The 19,802-nt window shown below is 44.9% G+C and overlaps 1 long non-coding RNA gene across 5 annotated transcripts in view; it reads right to left on the reverse strand.

Moving 5' to 3' along the window:
- The window catches only part of LOC137528956 (uncharacterized), a 94,312-nt gene that overhangs the window by 58,737 nt on the left and 15,773 nt on the right, over nt 1-19,802 (reverse strand). Inside the window, exons 5-6 of one of the 5 annotated variants that reach the window (XR_011023507.1) lie at nt 11,643-11,894; nt 8,426-8,714 (exon numbers count right to left, since the gene is read on the reverse strand). The exons of 1 other annotated variant lie outside the window; for it this stretch is intronic. This is a non-coding gene — a long non-coding RNA (uncharacterized lncRNA). Of the gene's footprint in view, nt 1-8,425; nt 8,715-9,232; nt 9,282-11,283; nt 11,895-12,323; nt 12,637-19,802 lie in introns of those variants that run through there. 3 more of the 5 variants (XR_011023508.1, XR_011023506.1, XR_011023509.1) reach the window with 3 other exon arrangements.

A 19,802-nucleotide genomic window follows, 5' to 3' on the forward strand; every position in this document is an offset into this window, starting at 1 on the left:
GGACATCGTTAGGAGGGGTAAGCAACCCAATCCTGAATATTTCTACATATAGTCTGACTAATTCAGAGACTAGTGTTTTGTGCAAAGGTTTGGGCTTTGTTCCCACTACTGAGGGAGACTTGTTCAACTGGGAGGTGGACTTCTATAAGTTTATAAGGTCCATCAAGTTGAAAATGACATTTTGTGACAAACCACCAGTGCAAAAAGGAACTTTTTCCAAAAAGAGTGACTGGATTCCTGATTTGTCCAACAGCTCAGTGGATATGTTTGAGGGTGCTGTCGTGCATGAAGTAAGGGCCCTATGGGACCGCTTTGATCAGAAAAAGAGATTGAAAGTGTGTAATAATTTGTCCATTTTGGAAAGAGAGGCTCTAAGGAGCTTGCAAGCGATTGAGGACATTATCATTGTCAAGGCAGATAAAGGGGGAGCCACAGTGGTAATGGACAGGTCACAATATATACAAGAAGCATCACGTCAGCTCTCCTGTGAGGGCCATTATAGAAAATGTGATTATGACCCTACTAGGGAAATAAAAAGAAGGTGGATATGTTGGTAAGCCAGGGGTTGGAGGATGGACTCCCAGATGACCAGACTGCTGCATATTTGTTGACGGACAATCCGCAGATACCGATTTTTTTTAATCTTTTGCCGAAAGTGCATAAAAATTTGGAGAATCCTCCCGCTAGTCCTATCGTGTCTGGCCTGGGGTCTGTCTTCTACCCTCTGGCGAAATATGTAGATCACACACTACAGGAGTTGGTGACGAATATTGAGACCTGTCTTGTTGATACTAAAGATCTGCTCAGTAGATTGGAAGGTGTTGGGCGGGTGTCCGGAGATTTTATGCTATGTACACTGGGGCCCATATGCAATTCACTTTTTCACCTGAGTTTTCTCCTAGGGGATAATTTTTCATCTTCACATTAAAATAGCTTTCCAGCACTTTTCAACTAAAAAAGTACCAAAAAGTAAATGAAAAAGTACTATCAAAATTATTTTGAGCATTTTCTTGCTTTCTGAGGGATTAAAATGCATTTTATTGGTACATTTAAAAATATCACCTAGGAGAAAACTCAGGAGAAAAAGTGAATTGCATATGGGCCTGGATGTCCAGAGCCTTTTTACCTCAATTCCCCACGAAGAGGGAATGAGTCGTATTGAGGAAAGGTTACTTGAAACAGCTCTTCCTAATGATAAAATCTTTTTTTTGTTGGACGCGCTCGAGATTATGTTGGGATCAAATTATTTTAGATTTTTGGGCGATTTTTACATCCAGTGTCAAGGCACAAGCATGGGATTTCCTGTGGCCCTGTCCTTTGCCAATTTGTTCCTCGCTGACTTAGAGAAGGACATGTTTGGCAATAATGAGAAATACAAGAAACATATTGTGTGTTTTTTTTTCGGTTTGTCGGCAAAATCCTCATCCTTTGGGATGGACCCAGGGAACGTTTTGAAGTGATGGTGGAGGAAGCAAATTTGTCTCATCCGACCATCAAATTCACGGCGGAATACTCGACTGAATCTATAAATTACCTGGATGTTAACATCTTTATTGAGGATGGCCAGTTACATACTAAACGTTTTCAGAAACCCACGGAGCGCAATAACTTATTGCGCACCGATAGTTTCCATGCATCGTCGGTGAAAAAAGGTATCCCTAAGAAACAATTTCTTAGGGCCCGTCGGATCTCCTCAAACATTGGGGATTATGATGAGGCCGCCGAAAGACTAATCAAAAAGATGACTGAGAAAAGTTATGAAGAAGGTTTGATGTTACCCAAAGTGAAGCAGGGCTCCAACATAATCCCCTTTGGTTTTCTTTCTGGGCGTATCCGTTCTGTGGTGCGGAGATACTGGCTGATTCTTGGACAGGATCCTGATTTTGGGATACGTTAGCATACGCAGGAAGTACGGTGAGCAGACTGACGATAGAGATTGGTCACGCAGTTGCCGACAATATGTAATGTGACAATCACTCACCAATCCCGTATTACTAGGCCACTGTTGCCATGCAGGTCTCATGCACTAGAGACTTCTGGAGGCAAATTCACTGTGTGCTTAGTAAACGGTTAAGATTGGTTGGAGGTGCACATACATATACAATCCCGATTGTATGTACAATCGGTAAACTAAAAATATCAATTTCGCGCTGGAAATTGGGTAATTTCACTGCCACCACTCTTCGATTTGCTAGGGCGAAGAGACCCCAACGCTATCATAATACAGTAGCCAGCCCAATCACATTCAACATGCTCCAGTCACCGTTCGGGGAATAGTCACTTCCGAAGGCTTAAAGACTGTGAGCATTGTGACGTTAAAGAAAGGTTACTGGGTCCATATATGATGCAATCTCGATTGTATGTCCAATCGATAAACTAAAGTTTCGATTTCGCACAGGAAATCGGGTACTAGCTAATCCTAGAAGGAAGAAATGGTTATTTACAGCCTAGCTAGCAAATCAACAATTTATAAGAAAATAAGAAAACAATGTGGTAGTATGACTCTGACTCTTCAGAGGGCAGATTCGTTGTAGCAACAATCAGATGACCAAAACAGGCACAAGACTGAGCGATAAAATCGTTAGTTTTATTCTAAAACTTTATACACACAGCATACTTTAGCCCACAGGTAAATATACCTGTCCGGCAGAACACATTGGTTTGATAGAAAGAGAGTAGAGATGAAAAGAAACAGAATGTCTTAATGTACAGTTCAAATACCGTTATTGGTAGTCCATGCGGCAATTGCAAGTCTTTGGCAAAAGTCCAAGATGGCCGATTGCCATAGAGGCCAAGAGGCCCTTTTGTGAGAAATAATCCAAGTGATTTGCCAGTGTCCAGCTGGCTGTCCGATGTTATAGACAGAAACTTCAGATGAAGGACTTTGGACTCTGCCCAACCTGGGCCCAGTTAAGTTATACCCCTCACTTGAGCAAGGAGGAGTTAGGGCGGGGATCGCACACCTCTTTGGAACATGAGCTGTGCCAGCCCCTTCTCATGGACACAGGAATATATCTGAATATGATAGGTATTCTATCTCCAAAACCGTACAGGTTATGTTAAATCTAATAACATTTTTAGGTCGATCAGAATTTATCGATAACAATATAAAACTTGAGGGGTCAGACCCCTGGGGTATTAAAGGGTTACTATAACCCGTTCTTACGCTAGATCTGGGAGTCCGATTGGTCAGGAAACCTCTCAGAACCAGCGTCCTGCGGAATCCCACAACCTGTGCCGATTTGATGGGCATAGAGATTTGCTATGCCATGAATTATGAAGAAAATGTGAAGAAAATATGGATATTGGCGATTCCTGGGTCACAGTAGGTCAGCTACTTCCAGGGAATCCTGATAAGATCTGTCCCTTCTGCTGCTCTGGGTGAAGGTGTCAAAATTGCAGACACCATTCTCCCAGAAGCTTGGGCTTTACGATTTATGTCGGGCAGAAACTAGAGTGATGACATTGTCACACAGCAGGAGGACTATGTCCTTCCAGGACCTGATAAGGGACCAGGGCTGAATTAGCTGCTTCTGGCCTCTTTGATGTAATTTGAAAGCTACAAGTAAAGGCTCATACACACGGGGCACAACTGTCGCCACAAACACGTGGCACGCGCATGTTGCGGCGACAGGTCCCCCGTGTGTATGAGGCGCACGCCACGAACCGTCGCCAGTCAGAGCTGTCGCCAGGCGATTGACGTGGCCAATCGCCGGCAACAGCTGTCGCCGCAACTTCGCCGCAACTGTCGCTAGTCCGCCACGCATACTGCATGTGTATGCGGACTAGCGACAGCAACCCATACACCATGCACGGAGCTTCAGGCGGGGGGGGGGGGCACCTTCGGCGAAAGCTTCTGCCGCATCTCTGTCCCTCTGTGCACCGTGTGTACGGCTGCTGCACAGAGGGACCTGGCGACGAACTGTAGCTTTTTTTTTGTCTCCTGTGAGACATCTGTGCCTCGTGTATATGAGGCTTTAGGAAACATTTGCTAGCATTTGACCAGGAAGAGGGGAACTGTGTTAACCCCCAGCTTCCCTGATCTTTTTATAAACCAAGCCTTTTTCCTATCTCCTGTCACTTTTTTAGTGGCTACAGGGAATATTTTATAAGGCTCTAACTACTTTATTAGGACGAATAAACGTTTATTCATCACAATTCCCTATCTAACAAATAATGCAGGCACCTACCTATCTAACCTATACTGGGGGCACCTACTTATCTAACCTATACTGCAGGCACCTACCTAGCTAACCTATACTGGGGGCACCTACTTATCTAACCTATACTGGGGGCACCTACCTATCTAACCTATACTGCAGGCACCTACCTAGCTAACCTATACTGGGGGCTCCTACCTATCTAACCTATACTGCAGGCACCTACCTAGCTAACCTATACTGGGGGCTCCTACCTATCTAACCTATACTGCAGGCACCTACCTAGCTAACCTATACTGGGGGCTCCTACCTATCTAACCTATACTGCAGGCACCTACCTAGCTAACCTATACTGGGGCGCCTACCTATCTAACCTACCTTACTTTTGTAATTCCGATTTTAAAACACAGAAAAATCGCAATATGCATATTGCTTAAGAACTCACAAAAAATGTGATGCCACTAAAATACAGCAATCACGATTTCAGAAAACCACAATTGGGATGCAAATTTGGACAGGCATTAACCCTGCTGTAAAGGTAAAAGTGAACTGAAGGGCTCTGTGCATCTTCTTCCTTCTACCACAGCCTATACTGCAGTTCCTGGAAATCACGCTGGCCCACATTCCATTGAAAGAGGAAGCAGAGAAATTCAGGAAAAGACATACTGTACAAGGTCACATTAAATGTATGAACAAGGCCACCAAACCATTTTTAACCCTTTATGGGGGCATGTGTATTTTTTTATGTATGTGAGACTGGTGAGGAGAAGCAATAAGCTTGCAATTCACATGAAAATACTTTTGACTGTGAAAGTGAATTACAGGCATTTCTGTATGTTTTTCAAATAGTTTTGTGACTGGTAGAGCTGGATTAAGTTAAAATGGTTTTGTAAGCAAGGTACCAGCTTAGGCTCCACCTTATTCACATCTGACTTTTCTTGTCATTTTTGTAAACAGAGGATCAGGGGAAGAGTTGGCGGACGGGCCTCTCATACTCACCAGGCGCTAGGCACCTGCCTGTGTTGCCTTCTGGATGATCAAGCTCTGTTGATAAGTATGAAAAAGATGTATACCTTAGCAATCCATGAAAACTACCCTCAAAGCTATAGTAGTTAAATAAATCACTGTAGGGACCAGAACAGCATCTAAGATAAATAGATCTTGGGGCAGGAAGGAAAACCCCTCTTAAGAGTGTGGTGAAAAGTAGGCATGGTCACAACAGACTGTGGGTAGGGCATGATATTTGCTATGGTTGTTATATTTATGCATCTATTTAGCACTGAGTGGTTTGTGGCAAGTGGAGTAACAATAGCCCAGGAAACATCCATATCCCTTTCAGTTAAGGTTCCCTTTAATTCACTAACCTATAAGCAATTCTCGCTATGTCTAGGTACGACCCAGGGGACAGCCACAAACCTCCATGTTGGCTTACATAAGCCCCCCAGTGTTCACCTATACAGCAGCGCAGCTCTTGCACATTACGGCATGACTGCTGCTGTATGTTCGCTTTTGGTTTCATTTCTGGGTGTGAGGAAAAGTTTCTAGTTCCTCAAACAGCACAGGCTTCATTCGTCAGACACTGAGCCTCACCAGTCTGCCAGGCCCGGCCATTTCTTTATGTGCTTTTAAATGTTTCTTCTAAAAAACATACACAGATTTATTGCATTATTATTTTTTTTCTATATAAAATTATTGAATGACATAGGAACTCATTGTTTATAGACACTTTGGGCCTGAACCAATTCACATTTTCTACTAAGATTTCTCCTAGGTGGTATTTTTACATTTTAAGTAAAATAGAAAGCCTTTGCTTTCCTTAATGGCACCAGTATTATACAAGTTATTGCTGTATCAATAGCGACACTACTAGCTGAAATGCCAAAATGATCAGAAACCTTATGGGGTGAAAACCTGAAATGGTTAAATGTATTGATGGGACAGAATCAGGAAATGTGTGGTTCATCAAGTATGACATTGTAAATGAATGATGCAAGTGCAAATCACAGTATTGTATTCTGAATCCGCTTCAGTTCTTAATAGTGAAGTCAGTGATTCTTCAATGCAATGGGATGAGTATCCACCAACACCAGGGCACCCTTTGGGGAACAAACTCACCAAAGTTAGATGACCACCGTTAGGTTAGTCAAAAGCGCTTTGTGACTGGGATCCTCTGTGTCATCAGAGTCTCGGTCCCTTGTGCCACTTAAAGAGGCACAAGGGACCGGGACTCTGATGTCACGGAGGATTCCGGTGATAAAGCGCTATTGACTAACCTAACGGTGGTCATCTAACTTTGGTGAGTTTGTTCCCCAAAGGGTGCCCTGGTGTTGGTGAATACACATCCCATTGCATTGAAGAATCACTGATTGCATATTAAGAACTGAAGCTGATTCAGAATACTGTGATTTGCGCTTGACATCATTCATTTACATATTACATTTTGGCAGCCAGCCATGTTGCAGCCCTCACGTACTTGTGTTGGACAGCCCTGCCATATGGTATCCTGTCCTGTGACACGGCTCCTGCTCTCAGTGAAAGTGTAGTCATGTGATCCACACTGGTAGATAATCATTCATAGCCAGCAGTGTGTATAGAGCTATGAACGAATATTAAACAATGTGTCCACAAAGTCTATGGCACCTTGCCTAGATCCCCACCATCCTTTTACAATACAACATTGTTTTTCAAATATCGTCTGTAGTCTTTTAACCTGCCTGGCGTTCTATTAAGATCGCCAGGCAGGCTGCGGGAGGGTTTTTTTTGAATAAAAAAAAAAATATTTCATGCAGCCAACTGAAAGTTGGCTGCATGAAAGCCCACTAGAGGGCGCTCCGGAGGCGTTCTTCCGATCGCCTCCGGCGCCCAGAATAAACAAGGAAGGCCGCAATGAGCGGCCTTCCTTGTTTTGCTTATATCGTCGCCATAGCGACGAGCGGAGTGACGTCATCGACGTCAGCCGACGTCCTGACGTCAGCCGCCTCCGATCCAGCCCTTAGCGCTGGCCGGAACTTTTTGTTCCGGCTACGCTGGGCTCAGGCGGCTGGGGGGACCCTCTTTCGCCGCTGCTCGCGGCGAATCGCCGCAGAGCGGCGGCGATCAGGCAGCACACGCGGCTGGCAAAGTGCCGGCTGCGTGTGCTGCACTTTATTTGAGCCAAATCGGCCCAGCAGGGCCTGAGCGGCAGGCTCCGGCGGTACTGGACGAGCTGAGCTCGTCCAGACCGCCCAGCAGGTTAAACCCTTTCACATCACATCGCTTAGATATCTTGACAGATAGATCATGGAACGATCATTCATCGGTGGTTTTGCATTATCTTTCTCCCATCGTCCTCCAGGATGGCTGCTGCTGAGATATTGATTGGTCCCTCCCCAAACTGAAACATCTGAAACAGTATAAATTAATCAATTAGCTACCTCCCCCAATAAAAGGATACCTCCTCCCTATCTCCCCAGTTTTTTGTTTGTTTCCCATTTCACCCATGGAAGCACTGGATAGAGTATCTATTTGTTATTTTCCCTATACTGGTTTGCCTGGGGCGCTGGTATAGTAGTTAGGCCTGGAAAAGGGGTTTCTGGATAGCGATGGAGGCTGTGGATAGGATCCCAGCCTTAGTTGCAGACGGAAGGGTTGGAGTTACCTGGTCAGCAGCTGTTCTGTGGAGAATCGCCGCCATTTGCTGCCTGTTCTTTGGCATCCCGGGATCGAGTGAGAGGTGGGCGGACGCGTATAGCGGAAGTTCTTTCGCGTCACTTCCGCCGACTGCTCATTGGCAGTTGGGGGCAGGAAGGCCTGCGTGGCCAGGGCAGCACCCTCAAAGGCTGTATGCACACATGGAAGCGCGGCATATGGGACGCCAAATGCTGAGATGCAGCAACAGCAGTCCTCCGCATCACCAGCAACAGATACTGTGCCAGGAGGTTCCCGTACCGATCCTGAGGCACGGGTAAGCAGTGGTTTTCTTCCCTGATCATTTGTAGAAGGTTTATAAAGGAAGCCCACACATTATGTTCCTCCTTTCTTTGTATTTTGCAGAAAGCGGCACCTCAGCAGAGATTAAGATGCTGGAAATGCAATGTTAGATTAAAGGAGGGGGCCACTAAAAATATTTGTAAGGAGTGTTATAATTTGTCTAAGAGGCAGGATTCTGAAGGGGAAACATCTCAGACTACACTAGCTCTTTTAGATTTAATGAAATCTATGAGGGAAGAAATCTACATGATTCAGAGTTGCAACTGAATCAGGAGGTATTCCTCCAGATTGTGTCCAGGTGGGGTTGTCCAATCCTGGACCTATTTGCAACCCCGTCCAATGCAAAAACAAACGATTTTTTCTCTCTTCACCCATCAGTTCCGTTAGACCGACTAGACGCCTTGACAATAGAGTGGCCTGCGGGGTTACTTTATGCCTTCCCACCATTCAGTCTCATCCCGAGGGTTCTACGAAAGATAGAGATGGCCCAAGCAACAGTGATCTTCATAGGTCCTTGGTTGCCGAGAAGGTCATGGTTCCCATATCTACAGGGCCGGATTTCTGGGAAGGCCAGAAGGCCACGGCCTAGGGCGATAAGATAAGAAGGGCGGCATGACTTGGAGAGAGAAGAGATCATATGTCAAAGTAAATCATCCTCTGCTGGTCCCGCAGCGCAGCCAGCCAGTGCCCTGCTCTGCACTAATAGCTGAATTCCAGAGTTCCCCAATCCCTGCATCTCTCTCTCACTTCCTGATGTGTTAAAACAATCAGGATCAATCATAACTGTCACTGATAATCCATTCCTCTGTATGATGGACATACAGATCGATGTGAGAAATACCAGATCGATGTGAGAAATACATTACAAAACAGATAGAAGCGGAGGTTCTGGCGGGGGGGGGGGGGGGGGACCTTCGGCGAACGGCTTCCACCGCATCTCTGTCCCTCTGTGCGCCGTGTGTACGGCTGCAGCACAGAGGGACCTGGCGACGAACTGTCGCTTTTTTTTTTTTTGTGTGTCGCTTGCCTCCTTTTGTGCCTCGTGTGTATGAGGCTTTACAGACACCACAACTACATGATATGTGTTGCCTTACCTAGTGTTCCTCTCTGCTCTCCTTTCAGATTGGAACCTTGTATGGCTAGGCTCATACTCTGTGGAAAAACAGACATTTTTTTTGTTACAGTGGACGTGAATTCTTGCACAGGACAGGAAAACATAAAAAAATGCACCCTGTATCTAGTTAGAGAGTTTAGCTTGTCTAATTCCCCCTCATCTGTGTCTAATTCGATCTCTCAGCTGTGTCAGCTGACTGCCACAGTAGGTCAGCTAAATTTGTAAACACAGGGTATTAACACTATGTCTGCTTCCATGAAAGCAGGAAGTAGATATACTGCAGATTTATTGCAGGATCTTTATCAGCTGTAACAAAGAAATGTTTTTCTTTAAAGGTTATTATGCTGTTGCTTATCTTTTAGAGCAGAGAGGAAGTTCTGAGTTCGGGTACGCTTTAATTTTCTGGATCGATGACCAGTGGAAAAATGGACATGTGTTTGATATAACTGATCTATGTTATTCATTCACACATGTAAGTTACCAGTGGATACGCTGAATCTACTCACAATGCAATGTCCTGTCCTGCACAATTTTTACGCACATTGGACTGAAGTCACAATAGAATGTTATATATGACATGTCCGAATCCATCCTAGTGTGGACTGAACCTAAGGCTACTTTTGGAAGGATGGCTAAACTATGCGCTTGTTGAGCAGTTCTGCATCCCATGTGCCGGCCATGAGTGACATTTGGGTGCAATTAAAAGAAGCCGAATGGCTGCATTTGCAACAACACACATTTCATTGTCTGACACGCAGTGGCATTAACTGGGGACAATCCCCTTCCCCAACATCTGCCCTTCACCTCTGCCCATCACAACATCCTCCTCCCTATCACCTGACCTTCAGCTCCAACCATCGCGAAATCCTCCTCCCTAACATCTGCACTTCAGCTTCATCAAACACCCTCCTCCTTAAAACTTGCCTTTCAGCTCTGCCCATCGCCACATCCTTCTCCCTAACATCTGACCTTCAGGTCCACCCATCAAAAATCTGCCTTCTTTAAACCTACCCTTCAGCTCTGCCTATCGCAACATCTTCCTTCCTAACACCTGACCTTCACCTCTGCCCTTCACAAAATCCCCCTCCCTAACACCTGACCTTCACCTCTTCCCTTCACAAAATCCCCCTAACACCTGACCTTCACCTCTGCCCTTCACAAAATCCCCCTAACACCTGACCTTCACCTCTTCCCTTCACAAAATCCCCCTAACACCTGACCTTCACCTCTGCCCTTCACAAAATCCCCATAACACCTGACCTTCACCTCTGCCCTTCACAAAATCCCCATAACACCTGACCTTCACCTCTGCCCTTCACAAAATCCCCATAACACCTGACCTTCACTTCTGCCCTTCACAAAATCCTCCTCCCAAACACCTGTGGCTTGCCCTTCATAAAATCCTCCCCCCAACATCTGTGACATGCCTTTCATAAAATCCTCCTCCAAAACACCTGTGACATGGCCTTCATTTCTGCCCTTCATAAAATCCTCCTCAGTAACACCTGTGACCTGACCTTCATTTCTGCCCTTCACAAAATCCTACTCCCAAATACCAGTGGCCTGTCCTTCACAGAATCCTACTCCCTAACACCTTCACCTTTCCCCCTTTCATCCACTTCTTTTGGTTTCAATGTTGAGAGGCCAATTCACCATCCCTCAGCAGTTAAATAATGAAGGATGAAACACCAGTGCCGTACTACCAATAGGAGCACTGTAGCTGATCACTAATACCAATTCACATGCACCCTTACCTGATACACACATACATATGAATCCCCGTACAGGAATCTCCTGACACCTCAGTTCACCTGTAGTTTGGTTCTAAAGATACGTTCTTGCATTTACCCCCTCGCTCCACAGGGAAAATGACAAAGTTGTGCATTAGTGATTTTTTTTGCATCTCATTGACCTTTCCTACGGTTCGTGTGTATTTAAAGGTCAATCACCAGCAGCTGTCACCTGCAATGTCGTACAGTATGTTAGATTGTGCCTCCATGTCTGACCACCCTTGTATATCTACACCTGTATTTAGTTCAACTATGGTAACCTAATGTTGTCTTATGCATTTAATCTTGGCACTTATTCTTAGCTCTTATTATTAACCAATAGGAAATGGTGGGACTCAATCTCTTGGAATAATATTGGAATATTATGGTTCCAGCTGACTTATCTTGTGCAGTAAAATACGGAGTGTAGCAGCTTGCAGGATCACAGTAGATCCCAAAAGAGATGCATGATAGCAACAGAGATGTTCTTCCAGCTAAGGACTGTATGGATTGGATTGGAGAGCAGTGCAGCAATACTGCAGGCGTTTTTGCATCTTGGGCAGTAGCTTATGATAGGTGTGTTGCTCCCTCAGAATTGCCCTTAATTGCATGGGAATGAGATCTCCTTACTTTTGGGCTGGACTAGGAGCAGGGTGGTATAGCTGCAGGCTTCATGCTGGGCTCTATTGTGCTGAGTGAGGGACTATAACAGGTGCTGGTAGCTTGACCTTGAAACAGCTGAGAAGAGAGGGCACTGGGGTCTGCGGTGATGTCCCGTCCTGTTCTCGTTCCTGAGTCAGAACTGTGGTATACCGGCATGAGATGCCTATGCTGGCCCCAAGGATTAACTGTTCCACCACCGTCTGATTAATGTGGGTTCATCTAAAATTCACAAAAGATTGGAAGGTGAAGTTATTTTGCTCTAAAGGTGCTCTGTTGAAGAAAGTACATTTTTAAACCAAGCCTATAAACAAATGAGAAGCATATTGGACACGGGAAGATTTAAAGGCCAACAGATATCAGCTTGGGTTCTGAAGAGCCAAAATAAGTGAAGTTCCAATATTACAGCAGTGGCCAAAGTTTATAATTATGGAACATTAGCTTCCATTGTCCCTAGCATGACCTTAATGGTACTAGTTTTTTTTGTTACTTGGATGGTATGTATCTGAATCTGCCAGATTTGGCCATATGTTGTTTTTTATTTTACTGCCTAAATTGTCAACTTCATGCAAAAAAGGTATTGCCAGCAAGAATCAATAGTGATCAAAAAGTGCAAATACTACATAGAAAACAATGCAACCGTGACATTTAATAGGTTTACTAAAATTAGCTCAAAAAGAATTGTAGTAAAAATAGTGTAATGAATAAAATTTCTTATATTTTACAATATTCAGTTCTAAAGTATTTACTCAGTTTATGCCCATTGTAAAACCTTTGCTCACTCCTGCGGAATGTTCTATACTGAGAGTTTTATGCACAGAGGAAGTTACCGCTTGCCAGTTGGAAACAGTCTTTATCTCCCACAATACAATGAGGTTCACAGACAGGAAACTGACAGGGCCATGGCATCACACTGTTGGAGGGGTTTCACCACAATATCAGCCATACAGATGTTCCTGATGATCTATTCAAGAAAAGGTAAATATTTCTTGTGGGAAAGGAAGTATCAGCTACCGATTGGGATGAAAATAAATCCTGGGTTAAAGTTCCTCTTCAAAACTTGATCCTCTTTAAAACTTTTCAACAGGGTCAGTTCTAGACCTGAAACAATACAATGTGTGTGTGCAAAACCTGACCGGAGAGACAAATCGGGCTGTGCATTGCAGGTACTGCATCTCCTCCCTGCTGATCCGCAGTATCCTGGCTCTTATCCCCAGGATGCCAGATATGTGCTGCGCCGCATCACTCAACCGCTCCCAGCACATTAGGGATGGAATCACTAGCCACATGTGAATTCCTGCTTCCTCTCTGACTAGAGTGGCATCTCATGTGACCCGGCAGCATGTAGCAGGTCAATGAGGCACCCCTGTAGCCATGGATACAGGACACTGGATGGGCAGATGGAGATACCATCGCTGGAATGTTGAGAGTAGATGAGTGAAGTTTTGCACATCTGGGGAAAGGGAGACAGGAAGTATGAGGAGGGATACATTTGGGGAGGGAAGCCGCCTCTTGCCGCCCTCTAATTGTTGACTCCCTGAAGTACGTGATTCACGGTGCTTCATGGAAGAACTGCCCCGCCTTCGAAGGACAATCTTTTAAAACGTTTTCATTTACAAATATAATTCCTATTGCGTTCCCAATCCAGTTAAACTTTATGGAATGTTCCTTTAACCATGCATGCCACTTCTCTGTGCCATAGTGAAGCAGCAAAGGCAATGTATCCCATTCTGATCCAAAAAGTGATCATCTAATATGAGCAAATCGATCATCTGCTGTATTCAGAGGCATGACTTGGCATGGACAGGCAACTAGTCTTTCCCAGTTGACAAAAGATCTGATTATTGCATAGTGCCACATACTGTAGAAACAATGCTTTTCCTGCCAAAGCGATTTCCCTTGCATCATTACTACCAAGACATAAATCAAATCTTAATAGGCTGTCAGCCAAGAAGGGTCATTTTAGGTCTCACACATACATAAGACCGTGCTCACCAGGCCTGTGGCCAATTCTTTTCTTGTGCAGGATTTTGTTTAAAGTGACACTGAAGCGAAAAAAACTCATGATATAATTAATTTGTATGTGCAATATGAATAATTAATAGAACATTAGTAGCAAAGAAAATAGTGTCATTTTTATTTTCAGGTATAGAGTTTTTTTTAATAACATTGTATCATTCTCTACTAATCGCAGATTCCACGATACACTCAGCATTTTAAATTATTTCACAGAGCAGGCTACTGAACCTTTGTACTTTTCTCTCCAGGAAAAAACATAAACAAAGAATAAACAATGAGAGACAGTTGACATAAGTGCTTCAAAAGACAGTGCTGTACACGACTTTATAAAGTCGAAGAGCTCACAGAAGCTCTTTTGCATAGATAACTGAAGTTTCGTAACTCTTCCTGTACTGGAAACAATATGAGACTCATATCTGTGCTAATAATGTTTTATTTCTTAGCTGTACTACACATACAAATCATTATATCACACGTTTACTTTTCACTTCAGATTCCCTTTAATACATTGTTCCATAGATGTTGATTATTATTATTATTATTATTATTTTAGTATTTATATAGCGCCGACATATTACGCAGCGCTGTACAGTATATATATATTGTCTTGTCACTAACTGTCCCTCAAAGGAGCTCACAATCTAATCCCTACTATTATCATATGTCTATGTTTGTATTATGTAGTGTAAGTACTGTAGTCTAGGGCCAATTTTAGGGATGAGCCAATTAACTTATCTGTATGTTTTTGGGATGTGGGAGGAAACCGGAGTACCCGGAGGAAACCCACTCAGACACGGGGAGAACATACAAACTCCTTGCAGATGGTGCCCTGGCTGGGATTCGAACCGGGGTCCCAGCGCTGCAAGGCGAGAGCGCTAACCACTACGCCACCGTGCTGCCCATGATTACTTGGGTTACCAAGGAAATAGTACTATCACAAAATACAGTGGGTTTCCACAAATCAACCACCTTTAACACGCACGCACACACACTTCTCCAGCTCTATTTACTTAATGCAATTTATAACAGCCAAGAGGAAGATGAAATAGCAACCATTAAAATAATAAATAATTAAAAAAAACTAAATCACTGAGATAGACGAAGGATCCTGCCCTTTCCCCAAATAAGAAGAATAAAGGTAGCCATAAACTGTTCGATTTGCCATCAGATTCGACCAACAGATAGATCCCTCTCTGATCGAATCTGATCAGAGAGGGATCGTATGGCTGCCTTTACGGCAAACAGATTGTGAACCGATTTCAGCCTGAAACCGTTCACAATCTGTGGTGGTGGTGCTGCCGCCGCTCCCCCCCCCCCCTTCCCCCCCGCATACATTACCTGCTCCGCCGGCGCGACTCCAGTCCCCAGGTCTCCGCTGCTCTGTCTCCGCTCTGGTCTCCGGCCCCGGCATGCTTCACTTCTTCCTGCCCGGCAGGAATTTTAAACAGTAGAGCGCCCTCTACTGTTTAAACTTCCTGCCGGGCAGGAAGAAGTGAAGACCCGGAGACCAGCGCGGAGACGGAGCAGCGGTGACCGGGGTGAGTCCCGCCGGCGGAGCAGGTAATGTATTGCCGCTCTATTGCGTCGGTCGTCGGGCACTCGAACGCCGCTAGCGACGCGCTCCCTACCCGCGGGCGATCGACGTTAATTTTCCGCACGGAGCGATCGACGGGATCGGACGAAATGGATCGAAATTCGGCGTGTAGCGCGAACGATTGGCAGCGGTTTCGATCCCGGTGATCGAGTCTGCTATCGAAACGGCGGCAAATCGGGCCAGTGTATGGCCAGCTTAATTGTGCAGACCAGATTTAACTAATCACATTATCTACTGCACAACAAGCTAATTTGTTTCCACAAATGATCACAGGTGGAATTTCCACCTGTGATTATTTGTAATTAGTTATGTTTACCATAACAACAGACATTCAACTGTGGGAGGCCAGGCTATGTCAAAAGATGAATGTGTGGAGACTGGACAGGCACAAGTCAAGAGATGGATAAAAAATGGGACTGAAAAACCAGGAGGAAACTGATCAGAAAGCCTACCTTGAAGCTTATAGTAATAGTTCACTTTCTAATGTGAAAATAACTCAAAGCACAGTGAAATATGAAGCACACAGTGGCTGAAGCAGAAAAATGTGGATGTCTTGAGTAACGTTTTTCTAAGTGCTTGTTATGAATATCTCTGCAAAGAATCCTGCTTTTTGGAGAGGACGTTACCATAACTGTTTTATTAATATTGTTATATATTGCTATCTCTAGAAAGGTTACTGAAATAACCCTTTTTCCTATAGGACTAGCTAGAGTCAGATTTGCGTATTTGCACACTAATGCAAATTGGTGGCAGCTTACCTGATCTCTATATAAGATCGCAGATTGTATTAATTGTACATACAATCAAAACTGTATTGTTTATGGACTCACCAACCAATCCAAAAGGCAGTGGCGTACCTAGGGCATTCGACAACCGGTGCTGGGTATTAAAAGACACCCCCCTCAACAAAAATGGGTGTGGCTATAACCTACGGCGCGCGAAGCGCACTGCGGTGAAAATTGGGCATGGCCATGACCAGATGAGGGCGGAGCTAACTAATTTAAAGTGAACCCGGGATGAGAGTGATATGGAGGCTGCCATATTTATTTCCTTTTAAACAATAGGGAGCCCTGCTGATCTATTTGGCTGCAGTAGTGAACTGAATTACACCAGAAACAAGCATGCAACTAATCTCGTCAGTTCTGACAATATTGTCAGAAACCCCTGACCTGCTGCATGCTTGTTCAGGATCTATGGTTGAAAGAATTAGAGGCAGAGGACCAGCACGGCAGCCAGGCAACTGGCATTGCTTAAAAGGAGATAAATATGGCAGCCTCAATATTATTCTCACCTCGGGTTCCCTTTAAAAGTGCAACGTAAAGACAGTGGGCCCAAGTTTTGATGAGCCTTTTCCCAGAAAATTCACATAATTGTGCAGGTTTTCTCAAGAAAATACACATAAAGTGAGTAGATTTGCCCAGAAAATAAATGCAATCATGGCGGTAGATTTGCCTAGAAAATACATGCAATCATGGCGGCAGATTTGCCCAGAAAATACATGCAATCATGTGGAAGATTTGACCAGAAAATACATGCAATCGTGGCAGACCTGGCCAGAAACCACTTCAATCATGTAGCAGACCTGACCAGAAAATGCATACAATCACGTAGCAAACCTGGCCAGAAAACACTTCAATCATGTAGCAGACCTGGCCAGAAAATACATGCAATCATGTCGGCAGATTTGACCAGAAAATACATGCAATCATGTGGAAGATTTGACCAGAAAATACATGCAATCATGTGGCAGACGTGGCCAGAAAACACTTCAATCATGTAGCAGACCTGGCCAGAAAATACATGCAAGCATGTGAAAAATTTTACCAGAAAATACATGCAATCATGTGGCAGACGTGGCCAGAAAACACTTCAATCATGTAGCAGACCTGGCCAGAAAATACATGCAATTATGTGGAAGATTTGACCAGAAAATAAATGCAAACGTGGAAGATTTGACCAGAAAATATGTGCAATCATGTGGCAGACCTGACCAGAAAATACATGCAACCATGTGGAAGATTTGACCAGAAAATACATGCAATCATGTGGCCGACCTGGCCAGAAAACCCAGAAAACACTTCAATCATGTAGCAGACCTGGCCAGAACAGTCGATACACCTGCTAGTATAAATTAAAAAAAACATTTACTCACCTGAAGCAGCAGCAGACCTCCTGTCCCGACCTCCGTCCGGCGCAGCTCCCATAATCCTCTGCAGCCAGCCAGCAACTGAAACTTCCGCGCTCAAAGCAGGGCTATGGGAAAATGTCGCCCGAAGCCCTGCACTGCAGACTCAAAGTCTCCAGAGCAGGGCTTCATACGCCATTTTACTGTAGCCCTGCTCTGCCGCAGCTGTGAGCTGCTGCTGTCAGTGAACTGACACAGCGTCTATTAGACACCGAAAGTCGGTTCACGCTGGGGGGTGCTTTAGGGGTGCTTGGAGAATGTTGCTGCCATTGCCCCAGTATAGCTAGTATAGTTGCCCCCAATATAGCTAGTATAGTTGCCCTTAGTGTAGGTAATATAGTTGCCCCAGTATAGCTAGTATAGTTGCCCCCAGTATAGCTAGTACAGTTGCCCACAGTATAGCTAGTATAGTTGCCCCAGTATAGTTAGTATAGTTGCCCCAGTATAGCTAGTATGGTCGCCCCCAGCCAGTATAGCTAGTATAGTTGCCCCCAGACAGTATAGCTAGTATAGTTGCCCCCAGCCAGTACAGTTAGTATAGTTGCCCCCAGCCAGGATAGCTGCCCCCAGTATAGCTAGTATAGTTTCCCCAGCCAGTATAGCTAGTATAGTTGCCCCCAGCCAGGATAGCTGCCCCCAGTATAGCTAGTTTAGTTGCCCCAGCCAGTATAGCTAGTATAGTTGCCCCCAGTATAGCTAGTATAGTTTAGTTGCCCCCAGTATAGCTAGTATAGTTTAGTTGCCCCAGTATAGCTAATATAGTTGCCCCCAGTAAGTATAGTTGTCCCCGGTATAGCTAGTATAGTTGCCCCCAGTAAGCTAGTATAGTTGCCCCCAGTAAGCTAGTATAGTTGCCCCCAGTAAGGCTAGTATAGTTGCCCCCAGTATGGCTAGTATCGTTGCCCCCAGTAAGCTAGTATAGTTGCCCCCAGTAAGCTAGTATAGTTGCCCCCAGTATGGCTAGTATAGTTGCCCCCAGTAAGCTAGTATAGTTGCCCCCAGTAAGCTAGTATAGTTGCCCCCTAGTATGGCTAGTATAGTTGCCCCCAATGTAGGTGCCCCAGGAGTTGGAAGCAGGGCTAGATGGAGGGGCTGTGGAGGGGTCCCTCACCTGGGACCCCTCCTTCTGCCTCTCTCTCCCCTCTCCAGCATAGCGGCCGCGACGACAAGTGCGGGGCGGCCGGAGGCATACAGAGAATTACTCACCTGATTTCCGCGTTCCAAGCGCTGGCAGCGTCATGACGTTACAGGTCTCCGCCTCCAATGCCGCCCACTGTGCTTCCGCTAATCAGGAAGCACAGTGGGCGGAATTGAAGACGGAGACCTGTAACGTCATGACGCTGCGCTCCACGCTTGGAGCGCGGAAATCAGGTGAGTAATTGTCCATATGCCTCCAGCCGCCCTGCACTTGTCGCCGCTAATTTCTGGAGGGGGAGAGAGAGAGGCAGAAGGAGAGGTCCCAGGTGAGGGAGGGGGGGGATATGTCCCCCCTCCCCACCGCTGCCTCCACAGCCTCTCCTTCTAGCCCTGCTTCCCCCTCCTGCTGTGCTGCTGTGGGGGGTCGTGGCGACACCCCCCTGGGTGTCTGACACCCGGTGCGCCACGCCCCCCTGCGCCCTATGGTAGGGACGCCACTGCCAAAAGGTTACTTTGCTTGCAGTGTTGAATGCCTTCAGAATTTCCTCAGGGTCTGAATGGTAACCTGCAGGAATACAAGTGAAAAAGTAATACTTGATCCCTAAGTCTGCAGATATTAGTAGTACCACACTTTTTGAAAACATTTACTTTTTGAAAGGGCATCAGAAGGGATTGATTTCTCAGATATATCTCCTCCTTTGTACACGGTCCTACGCTATGTATGTCTATAATTTCATGATTATATGGTGAAATGGGAGCAGGCCATTATCTCAGACAATTTCGGTAGTGAATTGGGAATCTATCTGGGAAAACACTAAAGATTCTTCCATGTGTTTACAAATTAAGGAGAATTTTTATAAGGTCTTGCTTAGATGGTATTTAAAGGGGCACTACAGCAAAAAACTGTAAAATTTTAAATATGTGCAAACATATACAAATAAGAAGTACATTTTTTCCAGAGTAAAATGAGCCATAACTTTTCTCCTATAATGCTGTCACTTACAGTAGGCAGTAGAAATATGACAAGTGACAGGCTTTGGACTAGTCCATCTCTTTATAGCGGATTCTTAGCTAGGCTTTTATTCTTTATAAAGATATTTCCTAAAAAGGATTTAAACAATGACGCTGGCCAGCTTCCCTGCTCCCTACACAGTTTTTTGGCAGTTGGACAGAGCAACTGTCATTGACTAAGTGC

The sequence above is a fragment of the Hyperolius riggenbachi genome, chromosome 8 (assembly GCF_040937935.1).
Source record: "Hyperolius riggenbachi isolate aHypRig1 chromosome 8, aHypRig1.pri, whole genome shotgun sequence".
Classification (NCBI taxonomy): domain Eukaryota; kingdom Metazoa; phylum Chordata; class Amphibia; order Anura; family Hyperoliidae; genus Hyperolius; species Hyperolius riggenbachi.